General features: G+C 38.7%; 1 protein-coding gene across 4 annotated transcripts in view; it reads right to left on the minus strand.

Annotated features, from left to right (window-relative positions):
- LOC107743523 (SERTA domain-containing protein 2-like) overlaps positions 1–14,397 on the minus strand; it is a 35,442-nt gene that overhangs the window by 7,286 nt on the left and 13,759 nt on the right. For 2 of the 4 annotated variants that reach the window (XM_016556785.1, XM_016556783.1), the window contains exon 1: positions 8,727–8,790. The exons of the other annotated variants lie outside the window; for them this stretch is intronic. The gene's annotated coding sequence lies outside the window, so the exon portion shown is untranslated. Of the gene's footprint in view, positions 1–8,726; positions 8,791–14,397 lie in introns of those variants that run through there. 4 annotated transcript variants of the gene reach the window in all.

A 14,397-nucleotide genomic window follows, 5' to 3' on the forward strand; every position in this document is an offset into this window, starting at 1 on the left:
AAAGGCGGGGCATAGAGGAGAAACAATAATGTACAGTATGTGGAAAATAATGTGTTTTACTGCATAAACACATTTCATTACACCAAATACACAAAATAATGTTCTTTTTAGCAGCATCATATGACCCCTTTAAGGTTATCATACCGTCAAAATCTCATACCGGTCCATGCTTAATTGAGTTAAAGAATATCTAGAGATATATTTAAAACTATAAGCCATGAGGTGATCACTAAAACAAGATTGAAATGGTAAATAACTCAATAAATAAATAAATAAAACAGTGACATAGACATGAACACAAATGATAGTTAAGATATTAAAATTGAAATGGTAACATCCATAAAAATTTTAGACTAGAGTTTTGCCAAAAAGTTTTACAGTTGAGGATGCAATTTCAGGCTGTTTTCGAGAGGTTATCTGAAGGATGAATAACAGAAAATGAGTCTAAGAATGACTCAAATTATAAAAATACACGAAGCATCTAAAAAGTCACTGCAAATTTGTGTTCAGATCTATGAGTGATTCAAAGAGGCAGACACAAATGTGACTGTAAAAAACAGGCAAAAATCATGGAGTACCACAAACTATTTAGTCTTTCGCTCTGGCTATAAACTCACCCAGAGTGGCCCTAGAACTGTATGCCATTGTCTGAAGCTTTCAAGAAAGTGTCTAGAAAATAAAGTTTCCCACAGTAATCCACACAGAGGAATGCCACGGCAGCTGAACGCGTCCTTGTGACTCACGCTGAGGAGTGGATACGACTGTCTGCAACACTCAAATGCCACTGCCACCCCACCCTACGCATTCTTTCTGATTGTGCTTCTGACTGCTTCTGCTTCGCTCCATCATTTTACTTTCATCTTAAGTGCGAAAGGCCAAAGTGTGTATCATTCTGCTCCCTAGAAACAAAGTGCACTGGCAAGGGAGTTTCTAGGCCGGTCCAGTTCCATTGTCAGAATTACTCCACTGCACTGAAACATTCACTCCCTAAAAAAAAGCATCATAAAAACCAATACAGATTGACTGCTCACTATATTCAATCCTGGAAAAGGGCAAGCATGAGTATACAGTGGGTACTGAAAAGAATGACCCCCCTTTAAAATAATCACATTTTGATGCTTTGCAGCCTGAAATTAAGATGGACACATTTTTTGTTTTACCCAGCAACATCCAAGTGAAAGATATAACACCAACATGTCAGAATTTTTTTTTTTTAAAACAGAATCACTGAGTTGGAAGAAGGATCACCACCTTGAGTCAGTATTTTGTTGAACCACCTTTTGCTTTAATAGCAGCCTTTAGTCAGTTGAGATTTGTCTCTACTAACTTTGCACATCAGACTTTGTATTATTTGCCCACTCTTCTTTGCAGAACTGCTCAAGTTCAGTTAAATTTGATGGTGACCGTTTGTGGACTGCAGTCTTCAAGTCATTCCACAGATTTTCAATGGGGTTTCAGTCTGGGTTCTGACTAGGCCATGCAAGGACATTCACCTTTTTCTCCTTCAATCACTGTGTGTACTGGGTTAATCTTTTTCACGTTTCCTTGGTAGGTAGATGCACCGGGGACCTGATTATAGCACTTAAAACCTGGAAAAGTCAGATTTTCATGATATGTCACCTTTAAGGAGCAGATTTGTGGAGAATTTGTGATCTTGTTGTCACATGCACACAATGACCACTCGTTGTCATAAATTCCTGCAACTGCTTCAGAGTTGCTTTAGTCATTTTTAGGAGGGGGGTGATCCTTTTTCCAACTTAGTGATTCTGTTTTTTTATTGTTTTCTGACATGTTGGAGTTAGATCTTTCACTTGGATGTTATAAATACAGCTGGATAAAACAAAAAATGTGTCCGTCTTCATTTCAGGCCGCAAAGCAACAAAATGTGATTAGTTTAAGGGGGGGGACTATTTTTTCTAGTGTTTTCCATTAAGTACATTATCTTTTTTTTCAGACAAGCACATATTTTATAATAGTTGTAGCTATAACAGATATGCACAATGGCATGCTATTCAGTGAGGCTGTTGATGAATACCAGCTATTTTTAATGTGCTATCTTGTGATCAAATCAAAGAATCATCAGTATTTGTTAGAGGATCGAAGGCCCTTGCTAGTGTCCAAATTTGTGTTCAAGATACAGTGATTCGCATCATAGGGAACTAAGAACTATGATGAGACACAACCAAAGAGATATAGAAGAGAGAAGAACTTCACCACTACTGTGGCTTCTTGGTTCTCTTATTTCTTTTACTCTTTATTAGGGCTGGGTATCGAGTTCTATACTTTTTAGGCACTGACCGAATTGCCTCGATACCATCGGGTATCGAAAAACGTTTCGTCGTTCGGTACCAAATTTCGATACCTAAGGGGTTAATCTCATCAGCGTCAGTGAGCCAATAAAGGCCCGGGTATACTTCACTTTCCGCGTTCCGTTCCGTCTCGCGCTCAGCCGTGTCCGCACAGCTTTCAAAGTATACTCAACCGCGGATGAGTGCAGACGGACGAGCTCAACACAGGTGCAGTTTGACTTGCGCTCCGTCTCAACTTTCATTTTATGCTGGTCAGTTGCAATTTCCTTTAACCAGAGTGACTGGGCAACCTGTACTTTGGCTCCTGACCTGGATATACCGTACTAAGCACAGGGAGACAACAGGAGGAGCCAGAGAGGAGGAACAAGAGGGGAATGTTGAGTTCTCCTAAGTTAGAAGCGCTGGGGTAGCACTCAGTGTTCCCTCACGCAAAGAGACATTCATAAACAGACAACCTGTCTCTTTGCTCCCTAATGCACCAGCGCTGAGCAATGACCCTGGGTGAAAACTCTCCAAGGAGAGGAAAAAACACAGCATCAACAAATGTCTATGGTGCAAGACAGGCTTTATAGAGTTTGACAAAATGGCTGGCAGAAGCCCACCTCTAAAGAACGCCTTCAAAAGCGCAACTTAGTCCCTGGTTGCGGCTCCAGCCGGTAGCTAAGTGTCTGAAACACAGTGCCAGGTAACGCGGAATTAGCTTAAAGAATAAGGCAGAGGCCTTTCGGGAGGAGAGCTCTGACTGAGTTGTCAGAGCAGAGTCTGGAAATATGTCAGGGCCGCTAAGTAAGCAGGCTGTACGTTCTGTTCCAATCCTACACACAACACATACGGCACATGAGGGACCGGGTGTGACGCCGGAGCTTCGGCACTGGGTGTACTGGTGGAGATGGGGTGAGAGAATACGGCAGAAAGGATGGCATGAGCAAGTACAGCGGAGAGGATGGAGCACAGAGCGCAGAGTTTTCAGTGATATTATGATCCTGTAACAGGATCTGCACATTTCCATGCTTGTGCTTCAGAGCTCCCCTCCCCCCTCACCTCCACACAGTGCTATTTCAGATCCGGAGGGTACTGATTCCCACAAACACACCCTTACACACTCACTCACACTGTCTCTAGCTCTCAAACACCTGCAGATATAAATGCACAAATGTAGACACATGCATGTTGCGAAACAGTGAGATTCGCTAATGGCAAATGGGTGCATCAGACATAACGGACATAAACACCCATAAAGGACAACACCAGTCATGAAGCAGATGATGCTACTGGTTAATGCTATTTTTCCCATAGGGATTTTTTAAAAAGTCTTTGTTTAAGAGTTTTAAGCCATGAACCAAACCAACCAGCTATGAGATAAATCACAACATTACAAACTTTGGTTTCAAGCAAAAAAATATTTGCAACTCAGACAAAAGGACAAATGTACAATTCTGTTTTTCTTAAAGGTGCAATAGGTGATTGTCTTCAGAAACATTTTTTGTTATGTTGGTTGAAAGTCTCTTCACATCCCGATAGCAATCATTAAGTTAAGTGGTCTAAATGTATTTGTCTGTATTTATATATTCTGTGGAAGGCGTAGGATCAAGAAATGTTTGTCCAATCTCGGTCCGAGCGTTTTAATATGCTTTCCTACCTGCCTGTCAACGTATGTATCTGCATACCTTGTGTTCCGATCGATATGATCCCTACACAGAGTTCATTGCTCCCTACTCCCTGAGCAGGGGAAATCCGTTGAAGTTTACTTCACTTCGGAACATGGGCTGGAATTGGGAACCTGATGTAGTCTATTGTAGTAATGTTGTCTCTGGTCTGTGAGCATAAATGCGTTCAGGGGGCGTGGCTTTGGATGGCGATTGCAGGGAGGGTGGGACGTTCGCTTTCAGTGCTATCAGGCTAAAGTTAGCATTTTCCAAGATCTCCTATTGCACCTTTAACGTCTTTAATGGGGGAAAAATTGTACAGAAACATTTCAGGCACGTTTCACCATCCTCTCCACCTGGGCTCTGTACTTGCTGTAATTTGTTGCAGTGCAAAGATGGAGTGTCATTTATATGGGAACTCCTGATGAAGGCTCAATGACACTGAACAAACATGCAAAACAGTAAGAAAGCGAGACAGACTAACAAAGACCGGGAAAGAGGCAAGACAGATAGAGAGAAGGCAGTGGGAGAAAAGACAGAGAGAGAGAGGGATGTGTGAGACAGTAAACGTAGAGCAATTGAGACAGACAGATGGAGAAGGCCCAGACACCACATTCTCACAAGGCACCGAGCGAAAGCTGCAGGGGTCAGACAACCGTCTGACATCTTAAAAACTAACAAAATAACATGTCTGTAAAACTGTTGCATGCTGGATCTGTGCTGTACCTCAACCGTGCCTGTTTTACGGTCTTTACTGTACCACAAAGTCTTACAATACTAAAGACAGTCAAACAAGTGGACAGATAAGCATCTGTTGCTTTACTGCAGATTTTTAGAACATGATCTCACTTGTATTGCCCAAAACTGAAAAGTAATAAAAGAAAACATCAGTTACTAGGCAAGCGAGTCTCCACTGTGTAGCCATGTAAAAACTTTAGAGCTATCTGTCTTTACTTTCAGAGTGTCTAAGAGAGCTGATGAAAACTCATTCTGCAACTTATGCTCTTCAAATTAGCAGCTTCTCACAGCTTTTTTGGGTCATTGTGAGACATAACTAGTAACGATATGTAAAAAGAGTGTGTAATGGCTAATATGATACTGATACATTATATGTGTGTGAGTGTGTATATATTATGTATTTGAAAGATTTATTTATTGCATTTATTTGTTTAAAATACAGTAAAACAGTAATATTGTGAAACATTATTACAATTTAAAACAACTGTTTTCTATTTTAATCTATTTTAAGATTTGATGGCACAGCTGAATGTTCAGCAGCCATTACTCCAGTCTTCAGTGTCACATGATCCTTCAGAAATTATTCAAATGCTGATTTGGTGCTCTATTCTCACTATTAACTAGTTGCTTATTAGCATGCATATTACTAGCATATTGGCTGTTTATTAGTACTTATAAAGCACATATTAATGCCTTATTCTGCATGACTTTATTCTAGATCCCTTATTCCGACCCCATACCTAAACTTATACTACCTTAAAGGGATAACGCAAGCAGCGTACGCTCTTCTGTGTCAGCCGAGCTGCACGGATGCACTGTTTTCGTTCAAATCAAAGCGTAAATACACATAGAAAACGTATCCTTGTGTCGCGGCTGACACAGAAGAGTGTACATTGCTTGCATTCAGCGGATATTCTCCAAAATGGCGCTACAATGATGTGGAGAGACACAGAGGAGACAAATTGTTGAATAAAGTCGTTATTTTTGTTTTCTTCGCGTACAAAAAGTATTCTTGTTGCTTCATAACGTTACGGTTGAACCACTGATGGCAGATGGACTATTCTGACGATGTCTTTCATACTTTTCTGGACCTTGACAGTGTAATTTACTTGGCAGTCAATGGGACAGTCACAAGCCTCCCGGTTTTCATCCAAAATATCTTAAATTGTGTTCCGAAGACGAACAAAGCTTTTAGGGGTTTGGAACGACATGGGGGTAAGTGATTAATGACAAAATTTTCATTTTGGGGTGGAGTATCCCTTTAATAACTATTAATAAGCAGAAAATTAGGAGTTTATTGAGGGAAAAGTCGTAGTTAAAAGTGAATTAGCATTCCCTAATCTAAAGTGTAACCAAAAAAACTTCTTCTTCAGTGCTGTGTTAAAAACACTTGTACTGCTTAATGTTTTTGTGGAAACCATGAACAGGTATTGTCTAATGTAAATATCAACCAATTAATAGGCCTAGTGGACCTATCAATCTCTCAATCAGCATAAAACTGCAATTTTAAGAAAGTCTCTCATAATTGAAGGATAGATGGAGTGGGTGACACACTTCAGAGCAGAGCTGTGGATCTTGGTCTCAGAGAACAGCAAAGAGGCGGCACATACTCTGAGAAGCTTCTTTACGTCAGCAAGAGTAACAAGACAACCCACATTACAGATTTCCCCACAGGCACTGAATGTTGCAAAGCACTGTATCATGGACTCATATACTGTACACACTAATATTGGAGATGCTCACTTTGTTGGACACCTTATGCATAAATTAAGGATGTATGAAAAGTTTGCACATATGTTTACAGAAAATACTCACAGTACTTTCACACTAAAATGATTCCCTAAAAAATACCACAGTTTTTGGAGTAACTTAAGCTATGCTGTAATATATGTAGAAAAAAAAAGAGAGGAAAGATTAAAACTTGCCTTAAACTTCTCCTAAACGTCACATTCCTGTTAAAAAAAAAAACAGCTAAACAGTAGCAGAGAGAGGAACGCAATTCAAACCGGTTTGACCAGAGGGGCAGAAGTCTTGGAGCACTATGTGAAAGTGTGAGATAGGCGCGCGCACACACACACAACACACAACACAGATACACACACCATTTAAACGAAAATAAAACTAAACAAGCAACAGGTTATGTGAAATTAAACAAATAAACAATAATTATTAGTATTCCTTCTTTTGCGTTACTAGTCCTCTTTTCATTAATCAGGTACAGTGTCATATCTTATTTCAAGAGACTAGATTGTGAGACAAGCTATTTTACTGAAATAGCAGTATACAACTGAAAATTCTTAAAAATATATAATCTCAGGAACAAAATCTAATTCACAAGACTAAATAACAAGCCCAACTTTGCAGCATAAACCTTACAGGAAAAACATGAGTGGCCCATCAACATGTACTTGTACAGAATAACTTTCTGATGTCCACTCTTCAAAGAGTCGACGAGGTGATTTCTGGACACTGAATACACCCACCTTGTGACATTTACAATTAATTGAGGGACAAAACCTCATATTTATTCTTTGACTGTGTTGCAGGAAGGAAGTGCACATTTAAAGATGACACAGAGAGTACAACATGTAAATGTCACAGAGTCAGTCTTTTTGGTTAAAGGAAATAAGACAGCAATACGACGAGCAGACTGACGAAAGCAGGTTTTGTAATCTACTTTGCTTAATATGAACTGTGCATTCACTAGAAAATCCAACTGGACCTTGATCCTCTGAATTTACTGAGTGTGTGCGTGCATGTGAGTTATTCGGACTTTGAATGCCAGTGTGTCTGACAAGGATAGCAACTGCAAAATAACTTCTGCTCTGAGTCGCCACAGATTTCAGATTTCAGTATTTTCACAACATTGTTATAAACTTATTGCTGCAGGTTGTTACTTAAGATTTTACTTTAAACTAAAGTATATTAAACTAAGGGTGTATTCACATCAAGAAAGTCCGCTAGTTCACTTGCTTTGGTCCGGACCAAATACAATGTTGACTTTTTTTATTTGGTGTGGTTTGCATTCACACTGCCCTTTTTGCAAGTGAACCAGAAATTTTAAACAAAACCACACGTGTGCTAAAGGTCATCCATTCATTGGACAGAAATTCTCAAGCATACCAGAGTTCACATGCAGTTTTTACAGTGTGGTTTAAAGTAAATGTTCAGAAACAGAGAGTAAAGATATTGCTCACACGTTGAGACATAAAGACACTGTCCCTCACAATCCCCCACTGCCATTTTCCAGTATGTGAATTTGTTCCATGACAACCAAATAGGCCTAAATTTATTTATCTTAATCAGAAGCCAAAAATAAAATCATCTACTGTGTCAAAGCCATTCAATGTATTTTTACCATCTAATCAAAACCATGTCTAATTCAACAGTGAAGTGAACATGCAACTTTGTACAAAGTGAGATTGTAAAAATCATCATAATGTCACAACATCTGATTTCCATTCATTTAACATGTCACAATTATTTCAGAGTTTCAACTTCATCTGCAGTTAAATGCAAAGTGGTTGGAAAGTGCAATAAGCAGGTTGTCACTTTGATTTTAGTTAAAAATCAATTTAACAAAAATTAAACTTTTCTATGTTAGTGAGTTTAAATGTTTACAGGTACAGTAAAGGCCAAAATCATGCTCTTAGGCTACCTAAAAGAAAAGAAAAAAAAAACGATTTCAATGTCTGTCTGGTTCTGGCTCTCTGTCCCAGAGTCGAGCTCTTAGGTCAATAGGATCTGTATCTTTAGTAGGCTATCAGTTAAACAGACCGCAACCATAAAAAGCATTTTGGAAATATCAAGATGTTTAAGTTGACTCAACTGGCGACTCGGTTCGGCTACAGAGCGGTTCTGCCTTGGGTTGCGACATGCCTCTGAACTTTCCGAAGATCGCACCGACCGCCAGACAACAATGCACGAATACATGTATGACTGTTGCCTCTGCTATGTGCAACATCAGTGACGCCGCGGCGTTTCCACACCACTTACGTGATCTCAGTTATTTGTGAATAAGCTCCGCGCTTACCTCGTCTACTTCAAGTGGAGGAATAAACTGAAGCATCGGGATGGATCTTTGTTTTATTGTTGACGATTTTAGTTAAAAATCAATTTAACAAAAATTAAACTTTTCTATGTTAGTGAGTTTAAATGTTTACAGGTACAGTAAAGGCCAAAATCATGCTCTTAGGCTACCTAAAAGAAAAGAAAAAAAAACCGATTTCAATGTCTGTCTGGTTCTGGCTCTCTGTCCCAGAGTCGAGCTCTTAGGTCAATAGGATCTGTATCTTTAAGTAGGCTATCAGTTAAACAGAGCGCAACCATAAAAAGCATTTTGGAAATATCAAGATGTTTAATTTGACTCAACTGGCGACTCGGTTCGGCTACAGAGCGGTTCTGCCTTGGGTTGCGACATGCCTCTGAACTTTCCGAAGATCGCACCGACCGCCAGACAACAATGCACGAATACATGTATGACTGTTGCCTCTGCTATGTGCAACATCAGTGACGCCGCGGCGTTTCCACACCACTTACGTGATCTCAGTTATTTGTGAATAAGCTCCGCGCTTACCTCGTCTACTTCAAGTGGAGGAATAAACTGAAGCATCGGGATGGATCTTTGTTTTATTGTTGACAGCCGGTAGCGATAAAACTCTCGCAGCTGATGAGGAAGGTCGGCAGCGAGTTTGTGGAGAGAGAAAGGGACAGCAGACTATTCGTGAGCCCGGAGTCAGTCACTATGACCGACACAATCGCCTTCGAAAGCGAATGACGTCGAGAGAGACTTGTGCTTGACTACACAGAGCCTGGCCTCGGAAAAGTCCAACCCCTACACACGCAAGCACACCCTCCACGCGTCCACCCACTAACTCTCAGGCTGTGGCTCAAATTCTAGCATGCTGCCTACCTAGACAGCGTCACGGGCGCGTTGTGAGACACTTGCATGAGCTGAACTGACGCCGAACGCGTCTATGATGAAGTAGGCAGCTCAATATGTTTGGAGACACTGCCCTTTTCTATCTGTCTAGCATATAGGCAGCAGAAATGAGACCAAGAAAAGTTCTTGTAGTCGACATGTCTTGTTTCATCTGAACATAATAGCGCCTGAGGCTCTTAAAAAATTAAACAGGTTTAGGTCAGTGAAAGGAGCTTAGTCTGCAGAAAATGTAAATCGACAACTTCAGTAGGTCAAACTAAATTTCATATGAACAGTTTTATTTATTTATTTATTCTAAGGAACTAGTAAAGGAAAATATTAGTTTGATCAGTTTTACTTAGGTAACAACAGGGTTTAAGGTTGAGCATGAGGAATGCAGTCAACATGACATTCTGTGTTAAAATGTAGAAAATGGAATGAGATTATTTACTGCCATGCTGTAGGCTAAAAAGTGTTAAAATTATATTATTATTTTACAATTTCAAACAATGTTGCATGTTTGTGTAATGGGGGGGGGGGGGGGGGGGACGTAGACAGTTAAATTAAACAATACAAATCAAATGTATAATAAACAGCTCACAAATTTGTTTCCAACATCATGCCTATATGTCAAGCATATCTGATGCAAAAAAGTAGTCCTTTAAAACTGTCTAAATGATTGCTCTACCAGATATAAATACACATCATTTAAAACTGGACACAAGATGACATACGAGATCATAAAAGTGGCACACTTCTTTTAAGCAGTGCATCATCCCGGAATAAAATGCTTCATTGTCTGCTCTTATTTTTAGACTTGATCCACTGTATTTATGTGGCAATTAAGCATTATTTCCAAAATAAATACACAATTCAAAACACATAAATAAACTTTACTGTCTCTCCAAGGGAACCAACTAACACAGTTTGCACACTTCAGCAATGCACCACTGCAATAACACAGGACACGTTTCCATACAGTGTACACCATTCATGTACCATCGCCAGTGGATTTGGCAACAAGGCATTACGACGGGCACAATGCTCACCTATTTTAAGTCAGCACAGTGTGCTTAGATTTAGGGCATCCAGTTTAGGATGTTGCCTGTTCGAATGTTAGAGAAGGCCTTGCATATTGCACAAACAAAACAGTGAAAACAGTGAATTGCACAAAACATAACTTTATTAAACACTAAAGCCATGTACACATCTCACACTTCTCTAGAGCCACGGCTCTCAAATTTCCCACATAAAAGCACCACTGGTGAATGTGAGACAAAAAGCAGTGGTGTGAATCCATGTTCCTGTGTCTATCTCCGTGTTGTTATAAATGAGGAGGAGAGAGCTGAGCAGAAGGGTGATTCTAAATAAAGGTCAAAAACAGGAAATGGCTCAGTGAGCAGTCAAGGTAGGATGGAGTAGTGCTGGCCACTGGGCGGCATCTACAACATCCCCTTTGTTCCCCCACACTACAAGCAAGGAAGCGCAGCATGTCCCATTTCTCTCTAGCTCTCCCTGTCTCCCCTTCTCTCTACCTCCGGATCTCTCCTGCCTTTCTTTACGAAGCCTGTCTTATTCGTTGTGACAGTGTATGATCATTGGTTGTGGGAACCTCCCAACAACTGCCTCTTCAGCAAGAGTGCTGAACATGGCACGAACAGTGTGGGCATCCATTCAAAAAACATATGAGCCGTTACCAAATAATGAGCAACTGCTTTATTTCCTGAATTAATTTGCAAATCTTTCATATTTAAAGGGATAGTTCACCCAAAAATAAAAATGTGATCATCATTTACTCTGCCTCATGTAGTTCCAAACCTGTATGAATTTCTTTATTCTGAAGAATATGTGTAACCAAACAGTTGCTGGAGGCCATTGACTTCCATAGTATGAGGGGGAAAAGTATGTCAATGGCTACCAGCAACTGTTTGGTTACACACCTTCTTCAAAATATCTTCTTTTGAGTTCAACAGAAGAAAGAAACTCATACAGGTTTGGAACAACTTAAAACTTAATTGAGAATTAATGATGACAGGATTTAAATTTTTGGGTGAACTATCCCTTTTAAACTGAAAAACAAACAAACAGAAAACAAAGCAAGAACAAACAAACAAACAAAAACTCTTAGTAAAGGTATGTTTTATTACATACAGTCCTGAAAATAAAGGTTCCAAAAGGGGGTTTTCAGAAGAACCATTTTGGGTTCCCCAAAGAACCTTTAAGTGAACATATTTTTTGTCTTAGTATAAAGAACATTTAAAAAAATCTAAAGAACATTTTACCCCTATAAAGAACCTTTAATTGAAAGATTCCATGGATGTTAAAGGTTCTTTGTGGACCCATACATGCCAATGAAGAACCTTTATTTTTAAGAGTGTACATATGAATATGTATTGATAATTATTAAGTGACAGTTCATCCAAATGTTAAAACTCTGTCATCATTTACTCACCTTCATGTTTTTTTCCGCCATAATGAAAGTCAATGGGGTCCAAAACACCCTGTACAAAAAAACCCTGCGACATTTTCCAAAATATCTTCTTTATGATTCCACAGAAAAATGAAAGTCATACAGTTTGGGAATGTCATTAGGGTGAGTAAATATTGCCAGAATTTTAATTTATGTGTGAACTGTCCCTTTAATAGAAAAGCCACAGATCAACAGGTCATGTCTGACTGAGGAAAAACGTGAAGCCCTCCACTCCATGATATGATGATAGATATTTGGTGTTGATATCGCCAAAAGTGGTGTGAAATCACGCTGTTCTATTACACAAACAGTCATGCAAACAAAAGAGCTGCTTGATTGCAGTGCTGTTAATTACAGGCCTCTTCAGGGTCCCAGTTACACAGACACACAGGGTTCTGGTGCCAGCAGAAAAAGCCTCAACTAAACTCCTGCTAAACCCTCCCCTCCACACCAGTCCACTCCACTCCTCTTCTACACTCCGTTGAGTACCCTTGGCACGTCTGTCTCCCTCATTATCTAATTTGGCTCATTATCATGCAGACACACTTCAGCAGGGGGTGCTCCCTCATCTTAACTTCAAAACTGATTGCGGCCATCGATAAATAGCTGTTTAAATCAATGGCCTGGAAGAATCCCATACAGCAAAAATAATAATAATAATAATGTTTTACGGCCAAAATATACATTAAATATATGCTAAATATATGATGTAAACAGTAGAGCTCAATGAAATTTAGTTTTGAAATTGAAAATATATTAAGTTTCAACCTTCATATACCAAAATATATTTCAAAGGGCAAGAAAATATATTTTCCTTACAGTAACCTACATTTAAGCTTAATTTATTATTTATTTTTATTCAAATGTGTTATATGTTCACACGTTACTGACAACAAATCTTTTTTTTTTTTTTCAAATATAAATTTTTGATTGAAATATATGGAGGGCAAAATATATATTTTTAAATGCTTTAAAAAATATTTGTATATTTTTAAAATACATTTTCAGAAATATATAAAGATTGCCAAAAATATATTGGTTGAACTGACTTCCATAGTTTTTATTTTCCATACTATGGAAGTCAATGGCTACCAACAACTGTTTGGTTACCAATATTCATCCAAATATCTTATTTTGTGTTCAACAGAAGAAAAAACGTATACAGGTTTGGAACACTGAGGGTGAGTAAATGATGACAGAATTTTAATTTTTGGGTGAATTATACATTTAATATTGTTGTGGAAATCGTAATACACTTGTTTCAATATTTTATGATGAACAGAAAGTTCAAAATAACAGCATTTATTTGAAAGAGAAATCTTTTGTAACATACCTTTACTGTCACTATTGATCATTGAATACATCCTTGCTAAATTAAAGTATTAATTTGAATTCAAATAAAAACATTGGCCGTTAAGTTTCTGTGTAACTACATAAGTTTCGCATATCCTTCCTTGTCTCATGACTCGCGAGGTTAAGCATGTTAAAACATGTTTCAATAGTACTGGGGTTGAAAAAAAAAAGTACTATTCATTTCTGTAAAACAGAAACATTTAAGAGTTACAGTTAAGTTTGATTATATCCATCTATCAGTTCAAACTGTCTGTTTCAGTGAATCTATTTAAAACTGATTCAGTGACTTGTCATGACTCAAAAGAAAGCCATAAATTCTCTGACATTGTTCATAAAAAATATATGCAAGTAAATATTGCTGTATACTATGCAGTGGTATATTGCAAATTATAACAATCAAAAATATTTTTTCCTTTTTTCATTTAGAGTAAATCAAGCTTTGATATATTTTACTGTTTTAGTTATTTAAAAATGCTATATTTAATTTAAAATATTTGCCAGTAATGACTGTTGAAATGGATGGTGCAGGAAAAAAATCATCGTGAAAAAATATTTTCTTGGAGATTTTCTAGATTATTTTGCCCAGCCGTAGTGGCCAGGGAAGGTGAGAAGTTAAAACCGGTCTGAAATTCGATTCCCTTTTGTTCTTAATTTATTTATTTTTTGTCGTGTTCGGTCCATGTCTGAGGTGCACCACGTGGCCAGGCTGTCAGACAAGCATGACATGAATCTCCACTACATGCGAATCCAGCTGCCCACTTTCCCTATGGTCAGCGTTATAGCATTTCCCTCCTGTGCCGCCTCCACATCAGAATCACTCAGACCCTCACAACCCACCTCCTCTTACTGCATACATGTGCAGAGCAATGCTACAAACCCTGAGTCATGCAACATTTCAGAAAGAGAAACCAGGAGGGAAAACTGAGAGGTATGAGAATGTGTGTGTGTAACACTCTTGCC

This window comes from Sinocyclocheilus rhinocerous, unplaced genomic scaffold (assembly GCF_001515625.1).
Source record: "Sinocyclocheilus rhinocerous isolate Xijiao unplaced genomic scaffold, SAMN03320098_v1.1 scaffold677, whole genome shotgun sequence".
In the NCBI taxonomy this organism is placed as follows: Eukaryota; Metazoa; Chordata; class Actinopteri; order Cypriniformes; family Cyprinidae; genus Sinocyclocheilus; species Sinocyclocheilus rhinocerous.